Source organism: Malaclemys terrapin, chromosome 21 (genome assembly GCF_027887155.1).
Source record: "Malaclemys terrapin pileata isolate rMalTer1 chromosome 21, rMalTer1.hap1, whole genome shotgun sequence".
Classification (NCBI taxonomy): domain Eukaryota; kingdom Metazoa; phylum Chordata; order Testudines; family Emydidae; genus Malaclemys; species Malaclemys terrapin.
The window spans coordinates 3,628,767-3,655,032 of record NC_071525.1 but is presented as its reverse complement, the minus strand read 5'-3'; the positions used below and the strand labels follow the sequence as shown (position 1 = coordinate 3,655,032).

Genomic DNA, 26,266 nt, shown 5'->3' with positions numbered 1-26,266 from the left:
TCTGTTTTTCTGGAAGGGACCCAGAGTGGGACTCACCCATCCCATCTCTAAAATCCTGGGACCCCTACGGCTACGACCACACTGCCTCGTGACGTAAGGTGGTTGCGGTCGTGGCTTTAACATGAGTGAGGTCGAATGAAGCCCGAGTCCTTAGCTCGTGTGAAAGCTGCAAGCTGCCTCGTCTTCATTCGGGCTTCACCACGTGGGCGCCGACCCATCCTGTTCCCTAGTGAGGACGCAGCCCCGGGGGGCTGGATCCTGGCCACAGAGCTCTGTGGGATGGGTTCTGGTTTAACGCTTGTTTTCTATTTCACACAGGCTGGTTTCTTGCCAAAGAAAAAGTGATGTGTATGCACGGTCTTTTTTTCCTTCTTCCTCCAAGCCCAGCGCCCTTACTAGTTTCCTTGTCAAAACTTCCTGAGTTGGTTCCCAGCCCCCTTCCTGCTCCCTCCCCCTCACACTGAATGGCCCCTCCCCGCCACAGCCTCCTCTGACCCACAGACTCAGCGCCCACCCTGCCCCGAGCAGGAGACGAGACCCAAACCCAAAAGAGGGCTTGTTGGTTCTTTTTTCCCTGGAGAGGGAAATACATTCTCCCTTCCTAATCTTTTTATCCCCCCTCCCCGCAATTCTTCCAGCTGCTTCGCACGGCCCATCTGCTCCCTGCTAGAGGATTTTTTGGGAGGCTGCCGGAGATACCTTGCCCGGGACAGAAGAAAGGTGAGTGCTCTGGGGTTTGCCCACAGCTGATTGTTGGATGGATACAGATCGGGGACTGTCGGGGCGCTGATCACTGGAATCCGAGCACCAAAAGCCAAGCCAGGTGCCTGAGTTACAGAGGTTGTTTACGAGCGATTTCAAGGGGCATCCTGGAGCAGCCTGCTGGGGGCCGGGGCGCTGTATTGCCTCTGATGTGACAGCCCAGTAGTGGCTGATAACGCCCCACAGGGCTCCTCTGAGCATCTCGGGTCCAGCGTCTAGGTAGCTCTATCTTCCCAAGAGGTCTGAGGCTCGATTCTGGTCTCCGGTGTAAATCTATGGCGGGGTGTCAAGAGTTGGAGCCAGATTCTGCTCTCAGTGAAACCGGTGCAAATCTGGAGTAATTCTACGGGCGTCAGTGGACATCGGTTCAGGTTCTGTTCTCCGTGACAGTGCCGTGAATCCAAAGTCAAGCTGGGGGGCGGGCGGGGCAAAGGAGGTCGGTCCGCGTTCGGCTGTCAGTGCTGTGGGTGTAAAGGCAGAGTCACTCTGCGGGAGTCTGGTAGGGCTGCTGGACCGACACCACGCCAGCGAGGGCAAGGGATTGGCAGAGGCTGGGTTCTGTGCGGAGGGACCCGGCGCGGGGGCCTGGAGCAGGGACAGGTGGCTGGCCAATGTGCGGGGAAGGGGGGTCAGGCGAGTCCAGCAGGGGGTTCAAAGAGAGGGACTCCCTCACCCTCTGTGTCCTCCAGATTTCCTCCTCCCTGACAAGTCCCGGGAACAGCTGGACGAGCCCCCAACCTGGCCATGGTACCTGTTCCTGCGAGCGGGGAGAGAGGGGCGGGGGAGGGGGGATTAGAGCAGAGTGGGTGGGGGTTCGGGGCGGAGTGGAAGTTGGATGGGGCATAGCAGGGCGAGATGGGATGTGGGGAATAAGGCATGGAATGGGGTTTTGGGGGGGGCAGTGGGCTGGACTGATCTGGAGTAGGGCATGGGAGCTGGGCTGGATAGGCGTGGGGGGATCTGGGGTAAAGACTAGGGGCTGGCGTAGGGTATGGGGGCTGGGCAGGCTGGCTGGGGTCAGTCTGGGGTGGATCTGGGGTCTGGGTGGGTCTGGGGGCTGGAGTGGATCTGAGGTAGGTGCTGCATGGATCTGGGGCCTGGGTGGATGTGGTAAAGGGTCTGGGGTAGATCTGGAGTCTGGGGTGGATCTGCAGAAGGGTTTAGAGCAGATCTGGGGCCTGGGTGGATCTGGGGACAGATCTGGAGTGGGTCTGGATCTCGGGGAGGGTCTACAGTGGATCTGGGCACCGGGTGGATCTGGGGTAAGGCCTGGGGGCTGGATGGACCTGAGGACTAAGTGGATCTGGAACAGGGGCTGGGCTGGGACCAGGGCAGGGCAGGGATGGGGCAGGCCAGGTATGATCCCATCTAACCCCATCACAGCACAGGCTCCACTTGTCCCGCCCTGAACAGCTTGGGTCCCAAGTTGGCCCGCCCCCAAGAGGGCTCTGGCTGGGGCTGTAGGGCCGGGTGTAGCCTGTCTGGGCCAGCGGTCTCCTGGCCAGCTTGCCATCCGCTCAGCCCCTGGAGGAAGCACGTCAGTGCCTGTGACACTGCAGCGGAAACTGGACGGGCAGAGATAGTGGCTCCTCTCCGGGTCCCTGCGCCTTCCCGGGACAGATAGCCCTTAAAGGGACATCGCGAAGGGCTGGAGAGAGACACTGGGTCTCGGGACAGCCCCCTTCCCACCAAACCAGAAGGGACTTGCACAAGGTCATACAGAGAGTCAGCATGAGAAATGGCAGCAGAACCCAGGAGTCCTGGCTCCCAGCCCTCCCTGCTCTAACCACTAGACTCCACTCCCCTCCCAGGGTTGGACTCAACCCCCAGAGTCTGGACTCCCAGTTCCCTTCACTAACCACATCCCCCTCCTTCGCAAAGGGTGACGTTTAACTTTGCAGGCGAGGGGACAGCCTGGTCCTTGTGGTATTTCACCCTGACCAAGGCAGTGCGATACCCGAGCAAAGGCGCCTGTGATGCGGTGGGGGGTGACATCCGTGGCTCGCGCTGCATGCGGAGGGAAAGGTCACCACGGCCATCATCGCGCCTCCTTTTGAGCCCATAGAAGGGAACGTGCTGTGTCCCGGATGCTCAGCGGATGTGCCTCCCCAGCGGGTTCCAGACACTCAACGTCCACCCCTGTGCGCTGGGACTAAATTGGAGTGGGGATCCTGGCATAGCACCTCCCCTCCCGGGATCTCAAAGCATTTTATTTATGAGCTAATCCTGCAAACCTGCTCAGGAGATGCAGGTGTTACCGTTTACCCCCATTTTACAGAGGGGGAAACTGAGGCACAGTGCAGGGAGGTGATTTTGCCCAGAGAGTCAGTGGCAGAACAGAACTCAGGAGTCCTGGCTCTCAGCCCTCTGCTTTCATCACTCGATTAAACTCCTTCCCCAAACCGGGAATGGAATCTAGGAGCCCTGCTGCCCAGTCGTCTGCTCTCACCATTAGTCCACACTTCCTCCAGTAGCTGGGAACAGAACCCAGGAGCAGAGGCTCCCAGTCTCCTGCTCTACGCTCGGAGATGGGCTGGTGGTTAGAGTGGATGACTGAGACAGGCAGCCTGGCTTCTGAATGGCTTTGGGAAGGGAGTAGGGTCTAGTGGTTAGAACAGGGGGGGGGGCTGGGATCCAGGACTCCTGGGTTCTCACTCCAGTTCTGGGAGGGGAGTGGGGTCTAGTGGTTAGAGCAGGGGAATTGCGAGTCAGGACTCCTGGGTTCCATTCCCAGCTCCGCTCTTTGACCTTGAGCCAGTCACTTCCCTGTCTCTGTGCCTCAGTTTCCCCATCAGAGCAGAACTGACCCCCTCCCACCAGGAGGATCATGTTGAGGCTTTAATCCTCACTCCCCACCCAGAGCTGGGCATAGAGCCCAGGAGTCCTGATTCCCCCGCCCTTGCTGTGACCACTAGACACCTCTCCCTTCCCAAAGCCATTCATAGAACCCAGGCGTCCTGACTCCCCGTCCCCTGCTCTGAGCCCGCCTTTGGGGAAGCTGAGATACAGCAGTCATGCGAGCTAATCTCCCCCTGCCCACCGCCGCACCAGCAGGCCAGAGCCGCGACGCCACCTGGAGCATCCGGCTCCCAGCCCCTTGTCTAACCACTAGGCACCACTCTGCCCTGTGACTCGGCCTGCCCGGATGTCAGCGGAAGGGGCGGCAGCCCAGGGGCTAGGGGGGTGCAGACCCTGCCGGGCAGGCATGTGACTGCTCTGCTGACTGGAGCGTGACTTAAAATAGCTCCAGAGGCTTTGAACCCCTCTGTGGCGTGGCCCGGCCCGGCCCCACGTTCCCTCCAGGGCTAGAGCTGCCTCCTTCTCCCAGTGCTGGGAGGGGAGTGGGGCCCAGTGCCTAGCGCAGAAGGGGGCTGGGAGGCCGGACACCTGGGTTCCGTGCCCAGTGCTGGGAGGGGAGTGGGGCCCAGTGGCTAGCGCAGAAGGGGGCTGGGAGGCCGGACACCTGGGTTCCGTGCCCAGTGCTGGGAGGGGAGTGGGGCCCAGTGGCTAGCGCAGAAGGGGGCTGGGAGGCCGGACACCTGGGTTCCGTGCCCAGTGCTGGGAGGGGAGTGGGGCCCAGTGCCTAGCGCAGAAGGGGGCTGGGAGGCCGGACACCTGGGTTCCGTGCCCAGCGCTGGGAGGGGAGTGGGGCCCAGTGCCTAGCGCAGAAGGGGGCTGGGAGGCCGGACACCTGGGTTCTGTGCCCAGTGCTGGGAGGGGAGTGGGGCCCAGTGTCTAGCGCAGAAGGGGGCTGGGAGGCCGGACACCTGGGTTCCGTGCCCAGCGCTGGGAGTGCACAGCGAGCTGGTTACTAGCACGGAGGACTTGGTGTGAGGATGCCCCGGGAGGAGGGGTGAATGTGGTGTAGGGCCAGAGAGGGATGTGGCCGTCCGCACTCCTGCAATCCGCTCCTTGCCCTGCAGCTGACTTGTGTGACCTCAGCCACATCGCTTCCCCACATATGCTGGCCCCTATAGGGGCCACCCTGCGGCAGCACCCACCTGCCCCCGGGCAGGTTCCCTGCGGCGCCCCTCCTAGAGGCTTTGGGGATCAGTCTCACCTCCGGGCTCAGTTGCATGCTCCGCCTGCGATGGAGGAAGCAAGGTCAAGCGACGGGTGGTGGGGGAAGGGGAAATGAGCGCGGGGCAGGGCTGGGTGACTCACCGCGGCCTCCCCTGCGCATGCGGAGAGGCCCTGACATCACCCTGGACTCACCCCGGAGGAATGCGGCGCATTGTTCACCGCTCTAGGGAGACACCCCTCCTGGGAGCGCAGCTGATGCCAATGCCTGTGACCCACAGTGCCTGAAACCCCTCAGCCGGGGCTTTTCCTTCATCACACATTGTTATTACGGACCCAGTGTCTCTTCCATGACCAGAGTCTTGGGAGTTCGGGCAGGCAAGGGCCTGGTATGGGAGATAGCGTCTATCCCCTGCCCCTATTTGTGAGATGTCTGTGGTATATCTTGTCTTTAGTAAGGCTTCTGATGCTGTCTCTCGCATTACCTTATAGACAAACTAGGGAAATACAACCTAGATGGGTGGGTGCGTAACTGGTTGGAAAACCATTCCCAGAGAGCAGTTATCAGTGGTTCACTGTCATGCTGGAAGGGCATAACGAGTGGGGTCCCGCAGGGATCAGTTCTGGGTCCGGTTCTGGGTCAATATCTTCCTCACTGATTTAGATCACAGCATAGAGACCACGCTTATAAAGTTTGTGGACGATACCAAGCTGGGAGGGGTTGCAAGTGCTTTGGAGGACAGGATTAAAATTCAGAATGATCTGGAGAAATGGTCTGAAATAAATAGGATAAAATTCAATAAGGACAAATGCAAAGTACTCCACTGAGGAAGGAACAATCAGTTGCACACATACAAACTGGGAAATGACTGTCTAGGAAGGAGTACGGCAGAAAGAGATCTAGGGGTTATAATGGACCACAAGCTAAATACAAGTCAACAATGTGAGGCCGTTGCAAAAAAAGCAAACGTGATTCTGGGCTGTATTAACAGGAGTGTTGTGAGCAAGACACGAGAAGTCATTCTTCCCCTCTAGTCCGCGCTGCTTAGGCCTCAACTGGAGTATTGCGTCCAGTTCTGGGCGCCACATTTCAGGAAAGATGTGGACAAATTGGAGAAAGTCCAGAGAAAAGCAACAAAAATGATGAAAGGCCTAGAAAACATGACCTGTGAGGGAAGAGTGGAAAAAACTGGTTTGTTTAGTCTGGAGAAGAGAAGATTGAGAGGGGGCATGATAACAGTTTTCAAGTACATAAAAGCTTGTTACAAGGAGGAGGGAGAAGAATTGTTCTCCTTAACCTTTGAGGACAGGACAAGAAGCAATGGGCTTAAATTGCAGCAAGGACGGTTTAGGTTGGACATTAGGAAAAAGTTCCTAACTGTCAGGATGGTTAAACACTGGAATAAATTGCCTAGGGAGGTTGTGGAATCTCCATCATCGGGGTGTGGAAGTAGAGGAGGTTTTTAAGAGCGGACAAACACCTGTCAGGGATGGTCTAGATAATACTTCGTCCTGCCTTGAGTGCAGGGGACTGGACTAGATACCTCTTGAGGTCCCTTCCAGGTCTATGATTCTACGATTCTATTGACCTGGGGCAAATCTATTGCTTCAGTCCTGTTCCCCATCTGGACAACGGAGATAATGCCGTGATCCTGCTTCCTCCCACCCTTGTCTGTTTACACTGTGAGCTCTTTGGGTAGGGGCTGTGTCTTGCTCTGTGTCTGTGCAGCGCCTGGCACAACGGGGCTCTGATCTGAACTGGGGCAGGGTCTGTCTCTCGCTGTGCAGAGCCTGACACGTGATGGGGTCCGGGTCTCCACAGGGACAGTTCGTCTCCATGTGTCTGTGCAGCGCCTGGCACAACGGGGCCCCGATCTCAGCTGGGGCAGGGACTGTCTCTCGCCGTGTGGCTGCAGCCCGCAGCATGAGGGGGCCAGTTGCAGTCGGCTTTCTTAGCAGCTGCTCTGCCTGAAACAGGAATGACAAAGGATTCAGAGACTTTCCTTCTTAGGTCCCGTCAATACTAATGAAATAAGTTCTAGTGATGCTCTTTATAATGGGAAATAGAAACCTATTCATCACACCAGGAAACACAGTGGCGATAACATTCGCCTAGTGCTCTGGGAACACGCTAGACAATCAATAGATGCTTTTTTTCTTTTTTGGTAAGTGAATTTAGTGCTGGACTTGACAGATGGATAGTGTTGCGCCCACGCTATAGGGAAACAGGCACTAGGCCGGCTCCCCTACTGCCCCACACACGGCTCGGGGGATGGAACGCCTTCCTGAACGGCAGCACCCCTTATTCAGGTCCTGAGCACCCCCCACTCAGTCCCAATCCACAGCCCCACGGCTACTCCACACACGCGGCTCTGCTATCGCCCTCCAGTGCCACCCCCCTGTTAAACGACCCCTGAGCTCCCCTTCCCATGCAGCTCTGTTGGTGTCCTTCAGTCCCACGCCGTGGCCCCCCTGCCATTCCAGTGCTGGGCTCCCCACACACCCAACTCTACCAATAGTGCTCAGCCCTGACCCCCAGCCTCTGCTATTCCAGACCTGGCCGCCTTGGTGCAGACTCAGCTGGGTCTGGGTGTCAGTTTCCACCCGTTTTTTAATGTTCTGTTTTTCACACGATCGGATTTCGAATGCTGTGCTCTGGCTCTGGGGCGAGACAGTTACTCGTCTGGGGCCCGGGGAGCGGATTTCCCAGGAGGGGGGTCGTGCCTGGTGGTTTCAAAGTGTCACCATGAGTGGGGAGCGAAGCCAGACGGGCCCGGTTCAGGAATCTCTCTTGTGGTTCCCATTTGCCTTTTATGACTTTCCTGGCTCCTCCTGGTTGCCAGCCTGCCTGTCTGTCTTTCTCGCTTGTTTCCAGGGTTGTTGTGGTTGTGTGGGTCCCAGGATAGACCAGAGAGACCAGGTGGGGGAGGCCGTATCTTTTCTTGGCCCAACTTCTATGGATGGAAGGGACACGCTTTCGAGTTTCACAGAGCTCTTCTTCAGGCCTGGAGCAAATATCCGGAGTGTGTGAGCTAAATACAAGGTGGGACAGATTGGTAAGCAGAACGGTGTCACACATGCGGTAAGAGGCCACTACAAACGCAGTTGACAAATGAAGGATTAGCCCGTAGTAGGGTAAGTTGCCGGTTGTTGTGATGAGCTAGGAAACCATCCTGGGTTTTCGTCTCCAGTAGTTATGAATTTAAGCTCCCGGACACCTCTTGGGCAGGTTTCCTTTGAGGACGAGGACTGAGGGTACGTCTACACTGCAAAAACGCCCCTGCAGCAAAGAGTCACATGACATTCCCGCTGAGGCTGGGCGCTGAGACCCTCCCCCCTCGCCAGCGGTCAGAGCCCAAGCAGGACGTCTACACGGCTAATTTTAGCCCCGTGGTGCGGACCTGAGTCATTTGACCCAGGTTCTGAGACTTGTGGCTGCACGGTTTTGTTTTTTCTTTTTTTGCAGTGTAGCGGGACCCTGAGAGGTCAGATATGGAGTGATTGCTTTGTCACCTAATCTGTCTATCTTTGTTTCTGGACACCTCGCGTGTCCTCTCCAATATACCGATAAGGCCCATTGATCGCTGTTCCTGTTGGAGTTTAGCTGCCTTTGCCATGGGGAAGCATAAGGTGACCATGCAATTTTTATGTCTCACCCTGAAGGTGCTGAGTGAGGCCCATGGCGGTTCGTGTTTCCTTAGGCAGTGAGTTCCACAAGTGCTGGCCCGCTGCTAGGCGAGATCTGATTCCCATGTGCTTGGGGGTGGGGTTGTAGAGTCCATCATTTCGACCAGTACCTGCCTGCTCCCCTCAGCCCCCTGAGATGGTGTGTTTGGTGTGTGTATGTCAGGGTGATGTGTGATGTACTTGGTGGGGTGTGTGTGTGTGTTAGGGATATGTTTGGTGTATGTGTGTTGTGTTTGGTTTTGGTGTGACTGATGTTTTGGGATGAATGTGTGTGCTGTCTCTGATGGGTGTGTGACATGTGTAAGGGTGTTGTGTAATGTCAGTTTTGTGTGGTGGTTGTGTGATGTCTCTGGTGGGTGTGTGATAGGGTGTTGTGTGATGTTTTTGGTGGGTATGTGACATGTATAAGGGTGGTGTGTGTGTGGGTGATGTGATGCATGTGGTTGTGTGATGTCTCTGGTGGTTGTGTGACATGTGTAAGAGTGTTGTGTGATGTGTGTGGTAATTGTGTGATGTGTGTAAGGGCATTGTTTGATGTCTGGATGTTGTGTGATGTTTCTGGTGGGTGTGTGACATGCATAAGGGTGTTGTGTGATGTGATGTGATGTGATGTGTGTGGTACTTGTGTGATGTCTCTGGTGAGTGTGTGATGTGTGTCAGGGCATTGTGTGATGTCAGGGTGTTGTGTGATGTCTCTGGTGAGTGTGTGATGTGTGTCCGGGCATTGTGTGATGTCAGGGTGTTGTGTGATGTCTCTGGTGAGTGTGTGATGTGTGTCAGGGCATTGTGTGATGTCAGGGTGTTGTGTGATGTCTCTGGTGAGTGTGTGATGTGTGTCAGGGCATTGTGTGATGTCTCTGGTGGATGTGTGACGTGTGTAAGGGCATTGTGTAATGCGGTGTGTTGCAATGTGTCTGGTACGTGCATCTGCTTCTCCCACGGCTCTTCCACCGCCATGCGCCCCCCTCTCTGCTCCACTAAGGCCGACTCTTCCCGTCTTTCTTTGGCTAAGAGCCCTCCGGGTCGGACCCCAGTCAGGAACATGCCCCTGGCTTCCCCAGCGGCGGGGAGCATGTTGGCAGGGTGCCCGGCTGGACTCTTTCTCCGCAGGGCGTTTGTGGGGCGTGTGTCTGACGGGTGAGCGTGTTGGGTCCGAGGCTTGTCCCCGTGTGACTCTGTTCGCACGGTGAGGTCCTTCCCATGTGTGGCGGTGTGTCTGCGAGGGGGGCACGCAGGGGTCTGCCAGGGGGATGTGGGCCGTTGGGTGTGTTATGGTGCACCTAGTGCATCTGCAAAGTGGGGGGGGGGGGCCTGCCCCCTGGCCGCAAGGAGGAGTGTGTTTCCCGGTTTGATCCTGCTCCTTTCCTGTCCCTCACCCAGAGGAAGCTCGCCTCTAGCTTCCAAACTCCCTCCCTGTCTGCGCGATAAACAGCAGCTCTGCTGGCACCTGGCCGGCTTGTTTCTGGAGAGATGGGGTCCCGTGGGAGGCTGAGAGCGCCAGGGAAAGCACGGAGCACGGCGCATTACATGCCGCCCGCCAGCTGGCTGGCAACACTCATTTCTAGGGCGCTGGGCCGGGCACCTCAGACCCACCTCCGAAAACAAAGCTCCTTCTCTTGATTAGGAGTAATCTATGGAGCAGTTACAGGGCGCCAACTGAGATCGGGCGCCCGGGGCTAGACAGACACAGAGCAAAAGACAGCCCCTGTCCCAAATTGCTCACCGTCTGGATAGGCCAGCTAGCCAAAGGAGGGTTTAATACCGCCACAAATCCACAGAGTGGGGATAAGAGCCACTTAGAGTATGCGTGCCTCAGTTTCCCCACCTGTACAATGGGGATAATGGCACTGCCTGCTTCACAGGGGTGTCATGAGAATAAATCCATTAAAGACTGAGACAGCCAGATACTACAGTAATAGAGAACACACACACACACACACACACACACACACATACACGATAAGATGTCATTATAGTGGCACGCATGATTCCACTGATACGAATCTCTGTCCTTGCCAAGGTCCCCGCCTGACCCCCCGAGAACTAAAAAAGAAACTGGAAGTTCATGCAATACAATCGGTCTCGTATTTATTATCGCTCAAGTCGATCAGGCTAGATAAGAAAAGAGACAGATTGCAAGTGCTCTTGGGATGTGGCCCGGCTCTTTATTCTGTGTTTGTGCAGCCCCTGACACCACGGGGTCTTGGTCCGTGACAGGCGTTGCTTTCCTCCCGGAGCAGGGCTAGCGGAGTTGTTATTATTAACATATGGGTCCATCGCCTGACACATTTTGATGAGTCTTCAGATTTCCCTGCCAACAATTCCAGCTGACACTTCGTTTCTTATTATTCCCTTTGGCTCCAAAAATCCTACATTCTCCCATTAATTCCAACTGTGCTTTTCGGAGGGGGCGGAATTGGAAAAAGAATTTGGTTTCTTTTCTCCCTCGTGTTACAAGAAAAGAAAAAAAAATGGTGCAGCTTCTCGGCCAGTTGTTTTTGGATGAAGGGTGTGATGTCTGCTTTTCCTAAAGAAGAATACAGTAAAGGAACATCAAATGTAACTAACATGGATTTGTAGGCAGGGCCTTTCATCGTGAATGAGGCTGACAGTTTATAGGCGACAGGCTGCATTTATGACTGATGTGAAGCGGCGTAATGCGTCTTTCCGTCCTGATGTTTCTACACAGGGATGTTACACAAGAGTTCTTGGGGGGTATTAGACTAGGGAATCAGTTCCAATTCGGGTGGAATTTAGGAAGGTGGAAAGGAATTAGCCGCACTGGAAAGAGGCGTATGTAGAACTGGTCCAAAAAAATTCGGACAAAAGACATTTCCCATCGGCAAATACCATTTTGTTGAAAATCAAAACAGGTCAATTTCCATGAAATTTAGGTTTAGGGGGCAAAAAACTGAAATGAAGCGAACTTGTTGGAATGGAGCATTGTGAAATGGATTTTATTGGATATTATGAACACAAAGCTGTCAAAATTGGGACAAACATTGCAACTGAATCAAAAGGGGATATTTCAACTGACCCAAAACTCTTCTCCCCCCCCACCCCCCAAAAATATTGTTTTGCTGGAAATGTCAAAACCTTTTGTTTTCGTTCTGATTGGGAAAGTGTTCTCGGGGCTTTGGTGTCAGAGCCCGGCTGAGAGGTGCCAAGGCTCGCGTGTGGCACTAGAGAGGCGAACTCGCCACTAGGCAGGGGACAGCGGGCTGGGAATGGACCTGTGAATGTGGGCAGGAGGAAACGACCGTAAATCCAGCTGCATGGGTCAGGAAATCTCTGTTTCCTTCTACCTAACACGTGTTTAACTGAGGGCCATAAAACACACAACCCTGTACACACAAGGCTGCGGTTAACTTCAAGCATTAGGCAAAGAACAGCCGCACAACCACACTGTATGGTCCACATCAAGATTACAACAGGGACGCGTTGCACCCAGCAGCCTAGATTCCCAAGTGCTGCAAATCAGCATATCTCTGTTGACTGAGAGCTGAGAATAGAACGCAAGAGACTCTCGGTTGCTCTATCCACTAGCCCACACTCCTGCTAAGAGCTGGGAGTAGAAACTCCATCTCCTGACCCCCTCTCCCATCTCATCTCATCTCTAGGCCACATCCTTCCCAAATCCAGGGACAGAACCCAGGAGTCCTGATTCCCAGACCCTCTGTGTGTGAGTATGAAACACCCTCACTAGGCATCAGATCCCTTTGATTACCTCGCGCTTTGGTGGCCCTTTTAAAAATCTTCTCACTGTGAGAAACGGGTTGTGCATCACTAAACTAAACGGAAAAACGGCAGCCCCAAGACTCAAAACTGCAGTACATTTTAAAACCGTTGAATCTTGGTCCCATTAAGAGTCTGCCAGACACTTCAGAAAAAAAACTGGGGTCTTCTTTGCTTTACTCCTTCTCTCCTGGTTCTTCTTTGGCAGCACACAGTAACGCACCATCAAAGCTATATTAGGATGGGCCTGTGACACCCAGCAGCATAGCAGGTGTGTTCTCCTTGGTACCTGCAATGTTCAATATCCCAGTAGACATGTTCAACCTGGACACACCTGACATTTTCAGAAGCTCAACAGGTGCCTTCTATTGGATGTACCTAGAACATCCAGCTCCACAGGGTTCTTTATACCTAGATGTACCTAGAACATCCAGTGTTGTAGATGTCTCTACCTAGATGTACCTAGAACATCCAGTGCTGCAGGTGTCTCTGCCTAGATGTACCTAGAACATCCAGCCCCATGGGTCCCTTCCACTGGATGTACCTAGAACATCCAGCTGCACAGGTGTCTCCTACCTAGATGTATCTAGCACAGTCCATTCCAACAAGTACATTTGACAAACATGTTAATCTCTGTCTCACACATACTCGCTTCCTGGCTGTCTTTTCAGTTATGGACTGTCCTGAAAGGGATGTTTTCCTGCAATTAAACCATAGTGACAAATATAGGAGTGAGCTCATGCTGGAAAGCAAACCACACACAAATGTAATGTAGCTGGGGCATGGCTTTGTTTGAGACACAACAGCAATTTCTGATCAGGAGCAACATGTGTTCTATCCTCTCTCTCCCCATCCTTTGTTCTGGGAACCAGCCTCACAAGGCATGGAAAACACATCGCTTTAAGTAAATGAAAGGAATGGAGTGCAGTCTAATGGCTAGGGAGCCAGGACGCCTGGGTTCTTCAGGGCTGCTGCTGACTCAATTTGCCGCTGTGTGGAACTGGGCTGATAATACAAGTGAGTCACAAGGCTCAGCCAATTAACATGGAGCTGCTTGGGTGGAAGGTGCTAGACTTGCAAAATACTAGCCAGCAGAAGAAATGAATCGCCGTGTTTAGAAGAACACTCAGTGTGTGCCAGTTAATATCCGTAGGGTTTGTGCTTTTTGAGTATACGGTAAAGGCCAGCTTCGGAGCTCAGTTACACCAGGGTAAATCCAGACTAACAGAATGGCTTTACACGGGTGGAGACCAGAATCCGGCCCTGACAGTCTGTAAAAGTCTAATTAGGTTTCTCATAACCCAAATTCTTTGGCTGAGCGGAGATGAGGGGGGCTAATGAAAACCATCTTCACGCTCAGACTTAAGTCCCATGCTATTCCTGTGGTTTGGAGCTTGTCGCTTGACGCTGAATTAATCAAGGCTGGTGTGGGATGCAGAGTGCAGACATGGCCTGTGACCTAGGCTCCAGTTTGGGGAAGCACTCAAGCTCTTGGGGGGCGGAGCCTTTTTATTTGCTCTGCGTTTGTACAGCGCCTAGCACCCTGGGATCCATGCACCTCGTCACCACACCGCAGGCATTTAACGATAAGATTGTGCTTCAGACCCACTGAAGTCAATGGACCTGATTCGCCTCTAGACTATGTCTTTTCACCCCTCTGGCAGTGTAAAGGGGTCATAAAGGGGATGCAGATGTCATTTGTTTTAATTCATTAGTGTAAATGACCCAATGGGACTTAAGTATGTACCTAAAGTTAACCACGTGCTTAAATGCTTCCCTGCATTATTATTACTTATTTATATTGAGGTATTGCCCAGCAGCCTCTGTGCTGGACCAGGACCCCACGCGCCAGGTGCTGTACAAACCCAAGATAAAAAGCCAGGCCCTGCCCCAAAGAGCTTACAAATTCAGGTTTCCTCTGTATAAATAAAACCTTTGTTACCTCTCCCTTGATTTTAGCACCTCTCCTTCTTCATGACTAGGGCCCTACCAAATTCACAGCCATGTAAAACGCATCACAGACTGTGAAATCTGGTCTCCCCCCCACGAAATTTGGTCTTTTGTGTGTTTTATGCTATACTATACAGATTACACAGGGAGACCAGCGTTTCTCAAATTGGGGGTCCTGACCCAAAAGGGAGTTGCAGGGCAGGTTGCATGGTTATTTTAAGGGGGTTGCGGTATTGCTACCCTTACTTCTGCGCTGCCTTCAGAGCTGGGCGGCCGAAGAGCAGTGGCTGTTGGCTGGGCGCCCAGCTCTGAAGGCGATGCCCCACCAGCAGCAGCGCAGAAAAAAATGTGGCAATACTGTACCAGGCCATCCTTACTTCTGCGCTGCTGCTGGTGGCGGCTCTGCCTTCAGAGCTGGGCTCCTGGCCAGCAGCCGCCCCTCTCCTGCTGCCCAGCTCTGAAGGCAGTGCCGTTGCCAGCAGCAGCGCAGAAGTAAGGATGGCAATACCGCAGCCCCCCCTACAATAATCAACCCCCCCAACTCCTTTTTGGGTCAGGACCCCTACAATTACAACACCATGAAATTTCCGATTTAAATAGCTGAAATCATGAAATTTAAGATTTCATGAATTTAAAGATAAGAATTTAAGTCAAAATTCTATGACTGTGAAATTGACGAAAATGGACTGTGAATTTGTTAGGGCCCTATTTATGAATTTCCATTTGCCGCTTTTCCAGCTGTGAAACTGGTGCCTCGAGGATGCCAGCAGCTCACGGATGTGCTGGGTTCTCTTTTTGGTTGTCAGGTTTCAGCAGAAGTTTCTGAAGTCAAGGCCACCGGGTCAGATGCATAAGTGCCTCCATCTTGCAGTTCAGCCATCAGTTGGGGGACCAGTCAGTGATCAGCAGTGGGACGCAGTGAATTTCATCTCCGAATGCTAGATCACAAGTCTCTCAAGTTTATTTTTATGTAAAATTAGTTGCTGAATTATTCCCAGTGTCGCTAACCCCCAGGGTTCAAAAAGTCATGAGTCAGGCACCTCGCAATCGTCAGAGTTTAAATTCAGGGGGCTTGGGGATTATATTTTTTTCCTTCTGGTTTCTGACCCTTTAAGGGTATATTTGAACCCTGTTTTCTGAGTGGTAGTATTGGCCTAGTGGTTGGAGCCGAGTACTTGGGTTCTGTCCCCAGCTCTGAAAGGGGAATGCAGTGTAGTGGTTACAGCAGGGAACCGGGCGACCAGACACCAGGGTTCTGTCCCTAGCTCTGAGAGGGGAATATGGTTTAGCGCGTGTCTTTACTGCAGAGTTAGCCTGGGTGATTAGCACCTGCAAAACCCTGCAGCCGAGTTACCGTGTCCTCACTCATTCTGCATTTCCCCCGTGTATGTTGCTAGCACTTCTAGGGTTCTCTATGCTGCTGAGCTGGGCTCTGAATTTATTTCCCTTGTGGGAGAACTTGTCTGTCCTTCTGGGAATGTTGGGGGGCCGGGGGATTGTGGGAAGGCGCTGGAGGGCTTGGGGTGATGTAGCCTGCATCGGGTGACCAGCCTGAGTGAAAGCAGTGTGGGAGCTCCAACCTGCAGACCCAGCTAGCCTGGGCTGAGTGCCCCACAGATGCGTGGCCAGGAGGAGGGGTTAGGGGGAATACCCCTGCAAGAGCCTGGGTTAATGCTGCAGGGGAGACCAACGCAAAGCTGTTAAAGCAGGGAACGGGGTGTCAGGACTCCTGGGTTCTATTCCCAGCTCTGGCAGGCCAGGCAGTTTGATTAAGTGGTTGGGGCAGGGCTTTGGGGGCCAGGACACCTGGGTTCTACCCCTGGCTCTGCCACTAGCCCACTCTCTGACCTCCCTTGTGGAGAAAGGGTTCCCCTTGTCCTGAGAGCTCCCAATGCCAGATACTGATCCCTTCTAGCTTCCCTCCCAGGCCAGGGGTTAAGCCAACCCAAGTCCTCCTGGATCCCTTAGCCAGGCCAGTTCCCCCCCCCCCACCAAACAGCAGCTGAGCCTCCCCCAGCTCGTCAGCCCTGTGGGTGCATTCAGAAAAACCCAAACACGAGCCCCCCACACACACCCCGAGACGCCAGGCTCTGGCCCTAGGAGCTGCCCCACCCTCGCAGCAGTGGCTGGGGGCCCTGGCCCAGGGTCCGGCTCCTGATTAGAATCAGGGCCTTTGCTCTACGCAAGTGAGTGCCGCAGCGGGGTCAAGGCGGTGGAGGGATGCCCCAGCCGTGGAGTCTTTGTCGCCCCTTTTAGGGCATCGGAAACTCGGCGGTCCAAAATCATGAGGTGCTTTTGCAAATCGCAAGGAAGAGCAGTAGCACTTATAAAGCCGCTGTTCAGTCCTACGGCTCCAAGAACTTAACAGAGGCGGGTCAATATTGTAGCACGCCCCCCTCCCCTCGCCGCTCCACATTTATGGGTAGGGAAACCGAGGCACGGAGGTAGGCTGAGAGGTCGCACGGAGTCGGTGCAGAGCTGGGTGCGCTCTGACCCATGTTGCCTGGAGCGATCCTGGCTCCTTTTCCAACCCCACGGGATCTGCTGTCCCAGGATGGCTGAGTGAGATGCCCCCGTTTCCGCACGGGGCCACTCGTTTAGCTCCTCGTCCTGTCAAGCGCTGGGATGAAAACTGAGGCTGCAGAAACCCAGCCCTGGTGCCGTGCTGAGGAGAGACACCACCCGGTGCCAGAGGCGTCGGTGGGGTAAACAGCAGCCGCTCAGCTGTCGCTCGATGTTGGAGCCAGCAGGGATTATGGTGCGGTTTTTCCTTGTGGCACAAGGTTTTGGCACAGCAAAGTCGGGAAGCCTGGGAAAATGCACTCGGGTTCCCGATAGGCCCCGGAGATTCACAACAGCTCAGATTCCCTCTCGCGTCTTAAACAGAGAGGGAGGGAGGGAGAGAGGAGAGAGGTAGGTAGAGGGATGGATGGATAGATGACTATCTATGGAGATACATAGGTAGATAGATGGGTACGCACGAGGATGGATGGATGTCTGTGTCTGGTGATAGTAGACACATAGCTAAGAAGGATATTTTCTGATCCATCCATTAATTCATATTCATTCTTTCTTCTCTAACTAGAAATCAAGGAAGCGGGTGCAAAGAAAGGTTAGCTGGATAAATAGATCCGTAGGAAGACACTGATGGATAGATAAAGGAGAAAGGTTCTCTGCTGTACATACAAATGCACTCTCTTTTTTGTCAGCTAGCAAGCAGCACAGGGAGGGGAAAGGAAAATAGATAGACAGACAGATGGAGAAGGGGTGAATAGATGAGACCAGAGGAAGCGTTTTCTGCCCTCTTAGGAGAGTTTGGGCAGTGACGGCCTGTCCTAGGGGTGATGTGACCTAGGGGTGATGTGACCTAGGGGTGATGTGCACCGTTCTGCGGGCCCTGACTTCTCCAGTATAACGCAATGGCAGGTGGATTGCTAAACCCTCTGTCCGGATGCTGCCTGGTGCTGCCCTGTCCCCAGTGAGGGTCTCCTAAACCTGGTGTTGATGGGCACAGTTCACTGGGAACATAATAGGCTGGAGTGGGGGTGGGTGGGAAAGATCCGGGAGAAGGTGACGTTTGCCAGACAACTGACGGCCTCCAGCCATCCCAGTAAAAGCCTCTTGGAGATTATAAATGCTCCTGGCCCAGGCAACTCCCTTCGGAGGAACAACGCCTGTGGAAATACCTAGGAGCTCGTTAAGAGCATTGGGAAAGCGCTCGCTTCTTTCACTGCCGCCGGGGCCGGTTTCCCAGCCCACGCTGCGGCGGGAAGGTGTCACTCCCGGGGCGAGCGGACGTACCCACGCTAGCTTGACCGGATGTGCCCAGAGTTTTCAAGCCCTGCACGAGGTCAGTGAGGGGCGGGGTTGGCCCAAGTGGAGGTGAATAAAGCAGCATCCTCAGGGGATGGGGTGAATTGTGGACAAGCCCCCACTTATGTGGCAGTTTTTGTCTCGGCTGATGCAGTGAGGACTGAACCAGGGCCCTCTAGAGTTAAACGACTGAGCAATTTCAGCTTGAGTTGGAGAATAGCCAAGAGCATAGGGGGTTGCAACAGCCTCATTCTCGGTGGATCGGGCCAAGCAGGGACCGGGACCTGGACACACACTCAGCAGTGGGTTATGCTAGCAAAAGAGGGGAGCTGGTCATAGAATCATAGACTATCAGGGGTGGAAGGGACCTCAGGAGGTCATCTAATCCAACCCCCTGCTCAAAGCAGGACCAGTCCCTAACTAAATCATCCCAGCCAGGGCTTGGTCCTGTTGTTAAGGCCCCAGCCCCGGACTTGGGAGATCTCGGTTCAAGTCCCATCTCTGCTACGTACTCCACCTGTGGCCCTGGGCCAGTCCCTTCTGCGCCTGTGTGTAATAATTCTGTCTGGACTGTAAAAGTCTTCGGGGTCAGAGACCGTTTCTTGCTCTGTGTATGTGCCGTGCCTAGGGCAGCGATCCCGGCGCGGACTTCTAGGTGCTACTTTGATGCGGAGTCAAACCCAGGTGGGGCTAGGGAAGGGTTTTCCCCAGGAATGGGGGTTGCCTGCTGTGGGGGCATGTGCTCAGAATATTGGCCCTCAATCGGGCTGAGTTAGCATTCCACCCCCATGCGGGGGCATACCTGTTGGGGTCCATCCCCTCTGAGCCTCATCCAACGACCCACTGAAGTCGGAGGTGGGGTGGGTTTTGAATCAGGCCCTCTGTAAGCGAGACCGGTGGGAACGGCCGAGCGGCTCAGCACGCAGGATTGAGTGGGAAATCCCAGCAAACGGAGATTCCCTGGAAGCAGGGAGTGTGATTTGCTGGGTCCTAGCCCTGGACAGAGTTTTTTGGCTGGAGAGAGCAGGGCACGGTATGGCCACGCTTCCGTTTTGGGAGTCCATCCGCTGGCTTTTGGCGAGTGTGAAAGGGGCTGCATGGATGTGTCTGTTCGTACACGCTGGGTGTGCACGTGATGGGTATGTGGCTGGGGGGGGCAGTGCTGTGTGCACATGGGTGCGTCTGAGGGGGGGCAAGGGTGGGAGCAGGTGGGTGTGGCGAGTGCATGGTGTGTCGGTGGGTCTATGTGAGTGTTGTGCGAGCGTCTACAAGTGTCGTAGGGCCTGTGGGGTGTGTGGGGGTGTCTGTGTCTGATAGATCATGTATGCGCACATGTGTAGCTGCATGCGCCTGGTGTGTGGTGAATGCGGCTACATGGCCTGGATGGATGTGAGCAGTAGATGGAGGGGCAAGGGTGTTGTGCGGATAACATGTTCATGTGCGGTGGATAACACACAGATGGTGCGTACAACATGTGTAGTCAGTGTGTGATGTTACGGGTGTGCGTACAGCATGTGTGTGTGTGTGTTGTGGGCGGAGTGTATGTACAGGACGTTTATGGATGTTTGTGTGTCTGCATGTGCACCGGGTGCTCCAGCGTGTGTGTGTACAGCCTGTGTGCGTTCACGAGGAGGTGTGTGGATTGATGGGGGGAGGGGGAATGTGTGGATATTCGTGTGTGCGTATGGGTGAGTCATGTGGTGTGCTGGGCGAGAAAAACACACTTCCACACAGGAAATGAATCAACACACAGATAAAAGGGCTGCAACTGACCCCAAACCATAAAGCACAAAACACAAGCCCCTGGCGGGAGCACCCCCTGTGCCCTCCCCCCTCCCCAGCGAACAAGCCGGGATCTGATGGACAGTCCTTGGTGGCAAAGATTTCTTTGAACTGGGCCACTGTCCCGTCGCCGGACCATGTGCCCGGCCTGCTCAGAGAGGCCTGTGGTCAGGATCCCGTTTCCATGGTACCATTGCAGTGGCTCCGCTGAAATGCCCCCCCACTTTACGGCTGCTTTGTGCTGCCAGGATGCTGGATGGTCTTCGTGTCTTTATTTATGAGGGGTATAACGGTAGCGCCTCGCAGCCCCAGTCGTGTGCTAGGCGCTGTACGGACACAGAGCAGAAAGACAGGCTCCGCCCCAAGGGCCGTGTGAAGGGGCCTTCCGTGTCAATGAGAATGAGGCTACCGGGTTTTAGTCCCAGCTCTGCCATGTGACTTCGGGCAAGTCACTTTCTCGCGCTGTGCCTCGGTTTCCCCTCCCACCCGTTGTCTATTCAGCCTGCGAGCTCTTTGGAGCAGGGACTGTGCCTCGCTCTGACCGAGCAGTGCTCTGCACAAGGAGGGGCTGAGCCTGGGGGGAGCTACTGAGACACCGAATGGTCCCACTGCCGAGAAGGGGGCCGGTTGCGGGGGGTGGGTTTTTGCGGGGCGGGCTCTGGCCTGCTAGGAAATGGACCGAGACCCCTTGGCTCATCTCACAGGGGCTGCTGAACAGATGCTCAAAGGCCTAACTCCCGGGCTCCCTAAATACCTCGGAGGCACAAAATGCTCATGTCTTTTGGGCCCTACCCACCTGACCCTAACTTGAACTGGTACCCCATATCGCTGATTTTACCCCAGCTGGGGATCTGTGCCAGCCGTCCCTTTGCCCCTCCAGCGGCGGTGCCAATGGCCGTGGCCAGTTGGGGAGAGGCAGTGGGGTGACGTCCCCGTCCCCAGTGCCTCGGTTCGCCGGGACCCACGGGCAAGTCAGGGGACCCAGCTTTTGCAGGGACGGTTTCCTGGTGTCGAGATGTGGTTTGTTTGAAGCGAAGCGCATTAGAGGGCTGAAGGGAGACGGGCCGGCCAGCCGTGCAGCTCGCGGCGTCCCTGCTGCAGTGGGGGCCTGGAAATCACCCTCGTCGTTCGTAAATAACAGATCCTTGACCCCGTCCGTTCCCACGCTTCGCTCATGTACTTGTGCCCTCTGACGGTTCCCGTTCGCACTCCAGCTTGGATCCTTCCCCTCCTCTGTCCCCATCCCTGGTGGGAAACATTCCCCCAGGCTAAAGAATGTGCAGTGGCAGAGTTGTAGGAACTCTCTGGCTGGATCAGACCTAAGGGCTGCCTAGCATCCCGTCTCTGCCAGCAGCTGGCACCAGATGACTCAGAAGATGGAGCGGAGTTTCCAGTTCATGGCTAGAGAGGAAGGATGGTTCAGTGGTTAGGGCCCGGGCGAGGCGGGTGGGTCTCAGAGCCCGGGCGGGAACATCGGCAGGGCCTTTTCTAGCCCCAGCCCACAAGTCCGAGTCAGCCGACCTGGGCTCTGAGACTTGCTGCTGCATGATTTCATCCAGTAACCAGCAGTGGGTGGTGACGCTCTCCTCCCAAGAACCGCTGCAAACCCTCCTAGGACAGCTTAGCGATGACTAGGCCCAGGAACACCAAACAGGAATTCCCGGCTCCTTCCCCCACCCCACTGGCCGTTGCCTGTTGTGCCCGCCAGCCTAGAATGGATACAACCGAGTAAGGGAATCTACGGCCTAGCAGCCAGATTTAACCAGAGCTGAGCTTTGAACCAGCCACCCCGGGGGCTCTGGAGTCAGTCAGAGCTATTGCAGGTAGCGGAAAGGAGACGTGCTTCCCAAGCTATAGGGGTAGGGAGAGCGGAGCGCGTCTCGGGGGGACATCGGACCATGCAGCGTGCAAAGGAATACAAGGCCCCAGCTGAGAAGAGTGGGGTTTGGTCAGGGGGAGAGTAAGATCTCACCATGCAAAGTGCTGAGGGCCCTCAACTCCTGTTGACTTCAGAACTGGGCCCTTGCAATGGAATCTAATCTTATCTGTCTATCCCCATACACCCCCTCTATCTATCTATCTATCTATCTATCTATCTATCTATCTATCTATCTATCTATCTATCTATCTATCTATCCCCATCCACCCCATCTATTTATCTATCTATCTATCCCCATCCACCCCATCTATCTATCTATCTATCTATCTATCTATCTATCTATCTATCTATCTATCCCCATACACCCCATCTATTTATCTATCTATCCCCATCCACCCCATCTATCTATCTATCTATCTATCTATCTATCTATCTATCTATCCCCTTCCACCCTCTCTATCTATCCCCATCCACCCCCTCTATCTATCTATCTATCTATCTATCTATCTATCTATCTATCTATCTATCTATCTATCCCCATCCCCCATCTATCTATCTATCCCTGCACACCCCCTCTATCTATCTATCTATCTATCTATCTATCTATCTATCTATCTATCTATCTATCTATCCCTGCACACCCCCTCTATCTATCTATCCCTCTCCCCATCTCTATCTCTCTATCTATGGTGTTATAGTGACCTTAGCTATGGGAATTGCTCGTTCCACCCACGCCAGCTCGGCTGAGAGCCGCATAGTTAGCATCGCGATCCTGAATGATTTCCCATCCCTTGCAAAGAGATGAACACGCTAACCAACACCAGTCTTCCTCCCAGATCTTGGCTCCAACCCGACGTGCCGGCCGGCAGAGTCTGTGTCTGACGTTACTCGCTCTCCCCGGGGATGTCTCCGCTCATGCTTGGTGACCTGTCTTTTTAAGTAGGCTCCTGGTTATTTCTGATCACTTTTTTTCCCCTCCAAAGCTGGGGACTGGGGTCCATGGAGTTCAAGAGACTTTCCTGGGGTCCAACAGTAACACAGCAGCCTCCTAGATCCCAGTGGATCCTTTGCTGGCATCGCCGGATCCCACAGGATTGTACTGAAATCCACATATTAAGCAGGGTTCCTTAAGCTCTTCGGGGGCAGGGCCTGTCATTGTTCTGTTTGTGCAGCCCCGAGCACCAAGGGGTCCTGGTCCAAGTGGTGCTGGAAGCGTCTCCAGCAGGGGGAGTGTGGTGTGCTGCTGTAATATAGACAATAGATGGAGATGATAAGAGTTTCTAACAGGCCCGAGGGAATTATCCCCCATTGAAACCCAGCCGGGGCAGTGAGTTCAGCGGTCACTGACACCCACTGTCAGGCCCCTTGATGACGCCAGAGCGCTATAAAGGGGCCTTCGTGTCACTGAGAATCAGGCCCCAAGAAGAGTTTTCCAATCAGCTCCAAAGAGACGTAGCGTCCGGCTGCCAGTGAATGGGATCTGGGCCTGGCGCTCCCTCTGGGCCCTTTGTAAATGCCAGCCATGGACAAGGGATGCAGCTGTGGGGGGGGGCTCTAGTAGGGAGATCGGGGTGAGTTGGGGGGGTCTTTAGTGGAGGGTCTCTAGTAGGGGGATCGAGGGGAGCTGGGGGGTCTCTAGTAGGGGGAGCATGGGAAGCTGGGGAGGTCTCGAGGGAGTGCAGGATTGAGGGGAACTTGGGGGGTCTCTACAGGGGGGTACCACAGGGATTGGTGGGATGCTGGGGGATGTCTCTGAGGGTTCCCCGTGGATTGGTGGGAGTTGGGGGGATCGAGGGGAGCTGGGGGGTCTCGAGTGAGGGAGCGCGGGATTGAGGGGAACTTGGGGGGTCTCTACAGGGGGGTACCACAGGGATTGGTGGGATGCTGGGGGATGTCTCTGAGGGTTCCCCGGGGATTGGTGGGAGCTGGGGGTCTCTAGCTGGGAGGATCGAGGGGAGCTGGGGGGTCTCGAGTGAGGGAGCGCGGGATTGAGGGGAATTTGGGGGGTTTCTACAGGGGGGTACCACAGGGATTGGTGGGATGCTGGGGGATGTCTCTGAGGGTTCCCCAGGGATTGGTGGGAGCTGGGGGTCTCTAGTTGGGGAAACGTCGGGCTCATTTGAGGACAGCTCTGATTGAAAATGCTGATTGCCCGGAGAAGCAGTACAGAGCGCTGGAGGAGATGAGAGTAAAGTGGGTGGAGCTGCAAACAGCAGGCAGGACAGGTGGACGGTACCAAGGGGATCTGGAAACATGGCCAGGAAATGACTAAATGAGATTCAGTTACGGGCTGGGGTGACGCAGCTAATCCCAGCTTGGGGGAAACCGACTTTGAGGGCCAGATCCTCGCTTGGCCAATGCCAAGCAGTGAAGCTGCAGTGAAGTCAATGGAGATGTGCCAGTTTACACCAGACCCCTCTAGCACACTTCCTTCCCAGGGTTCGAGCCAGGCTGCCGGGTGGATTGTCACCCCGCCGGGCCAAAGTCACTACATTGCCGCTGGCCGGCTGTAACCTCGTTTCCCCACTGGGCGAGAATGTTCTTGGGGCTGCCGGGAAACCCTGAGTAACCCTGGGACAGACTGGCCCGTGGGGGCTGACACGTCAGCTGGTTTGACACCACGTTCCCGCTATCGGCGACTCAAGGGGATGCGGTTTCAGCGTCCAAGCTGGGAGCTTCAGGGTCCCTCTCTGGAGTGAATCCCGGAACCCTCTGGGCCTGATTCTCAGTGACGTTAAGGGCCCTCTAGGCCACCCTGGTAGTGTGTAGCGGCCTTAAAGTGGGTGGAAACAGCCACCTAACAATCCCACCCCCATGCAGGGACCTGGAGCCAGCATGGAGCTGGCACAAGAGCCCTGCGTGGAGCCCTGCTCCAGGCCACCGGGGTAGGAGAAAGTTCAGGGCCGAGGCTGGAGGAGCACACCACACTGCAGCCACTTAGAGCTTCCCTGAAGGTAAGTTAGAGCAGCCCTGAGGCTGCTCTAACTGACTTTGGGGCCCGCATGGCCCCAGAATACAGGGAGCCCAATGGTGGCTGAAAGCAATACCCCATCCCAAGTGCAGGGAGGCAGTAACAGGGAATCAGGCTGTTGGCGAATCTCAGCAAGGGGGGATCAGCTCCTTTTCCTCCCCGACCCCCTTAGCGCCTCCAGGATGGGGAAAGCCAGGGCACGGGGGGTGTGTGTGTGTGTGTGTGTGTGTGTGTGTGTGTGTGTGTGTGTGTGTGTGTGTGTGTGTGTGTGTGTGTCCCCGAGGGCACTGCTTTCCCACACTACCTCCAGCTGGTAATGGGGAAGCTCCGGGGTCACTTCCTGTTTCCAGCTGGTTTAAATAAAACCCCACAGCAACGTGGAGGCCTTGCCGAGCCGAGATTAATGGGGAGGATCCTCCTGTTCAATTACACTGCCTGATGCAGTCCAGATGCCCGCTTTAAAGGGCCAGCGAGTCGTTCTGCTCCTGTGCTTGGGAACGCTCCCTCCGCAGGCCGGGTGAACTGGGACCAGTGTCCCTGTGCGTTACCGGGAATGCTTGGGGGGCCCCACTGGGGTCTTACCCTGCCGCCTGTCGCACTGGTGTAGAGCCCACTGGCCCACCTCGTATCTGCCACAAGAGATCAATGCTCTGGCTGGAGCCCACAGGATCCCCGCCTACTGCCCCAGATTAGACCCCTGGGCTCAGCCCCACCCTCTGCCACGGGGGATCAAGGCGGCATAACTGGCTCAAGGAGCCAGAGGAATAAATGCTGCAATAACAACAGTGCTCGGCTGTCCCGGGGAGGCATTCAGAGTAAATGACCTAGGCAGGATGGCAGAGAGTGGACCTGGCCGATGAAGGGATAGGTGGATGGATAGATACTGTGGAGGAAGAGGTGAGTCTATGGATAGGTAGATAGGTGGATAGATACATGCTGGAAACGGAAGGCTAGATAGATTAGATACATGATAGAAGGTGCATGGGGGGTGAATAGATTGATAGAGGAGGCATATGGGGGTAGACTGACCGAGGGGGTGTATGGGGCTAGGTAGATAGATAGATGGGTACTATGGGGCTAGGTAGGTAGGTAGATGGGTATGTATGGGGTTAGGTAGATAGATGGGTACTATGGGGCTAGGTAGGTAGGTAGATGGGTATGTATGGGGCTAGGTAGGTAGGTAGATGGGTACTATGGGGCTAGGTAGGTAGGTAGATGGATGCTATGGGGATAGGTAGGTAGATAGATGGGTACATATAGGGCTAGGTAGGTAGATAGATGGGTACGTATGGGGCTAGGTAGGTAGGTAGATGGGTACTATGGGGCTAGGTAGGTAGGTAGATGGGTATGTATGGGGCTAGGTAGGTAGATAGATGGGTACTATGGGGCTAGGTAGGTAGGTAGATGGGTACTATAGGGCTAGGTAGGTAGGTAGATGGATACGTATGGGGTTAGGTAGGTAGGTAGATGGGTACGTATGGGGCTAGGTAGGTAGGTAGATGGGTACTATGGGGCTAGGTAGGTAGGTAGAGGGATACGTATGGGATTAGGTAGGTAGGTAGATGGGTACGTATGGGGTTGGGAAAGGTAGATAGATGGGTACGTATGGGGCTAGGTAGGTAGATAGATGGGTACGTATGGGGCTAGGTAGGTAGGTAGATGGGTAC

The 26,266-nt window shown here is 54.7% G+C and overlaps 1 protein-coding gene across 2 annotated transcripts in view; it reads left to right on the top strand.

Annotated features, from left to right (window-relative positions):
• The first annotated feature begins 504 nt into the window (after positions 1 to 504).
• Positions 505 to 26,266, top strand: part of PEAR1 (platelet endothelial aggregation receptor 1) — a 58,425-nt gene continuing 32,663 nt past the window's right edge. The window contains exon 1 of one of the 2 annotated variants that reach the window (XM_054010723.1): positions 505 to 720. The gene's annotated coding sequence lies outside the window, so the exon portion shown is untranslated. Of the gene's footprint in view, positions 721 to 7,857; positions 7,918 to 26,266 lie in introns of those variants that run through there. The other variant, XM_054010724.1, reaches the window with a different exon arrangement.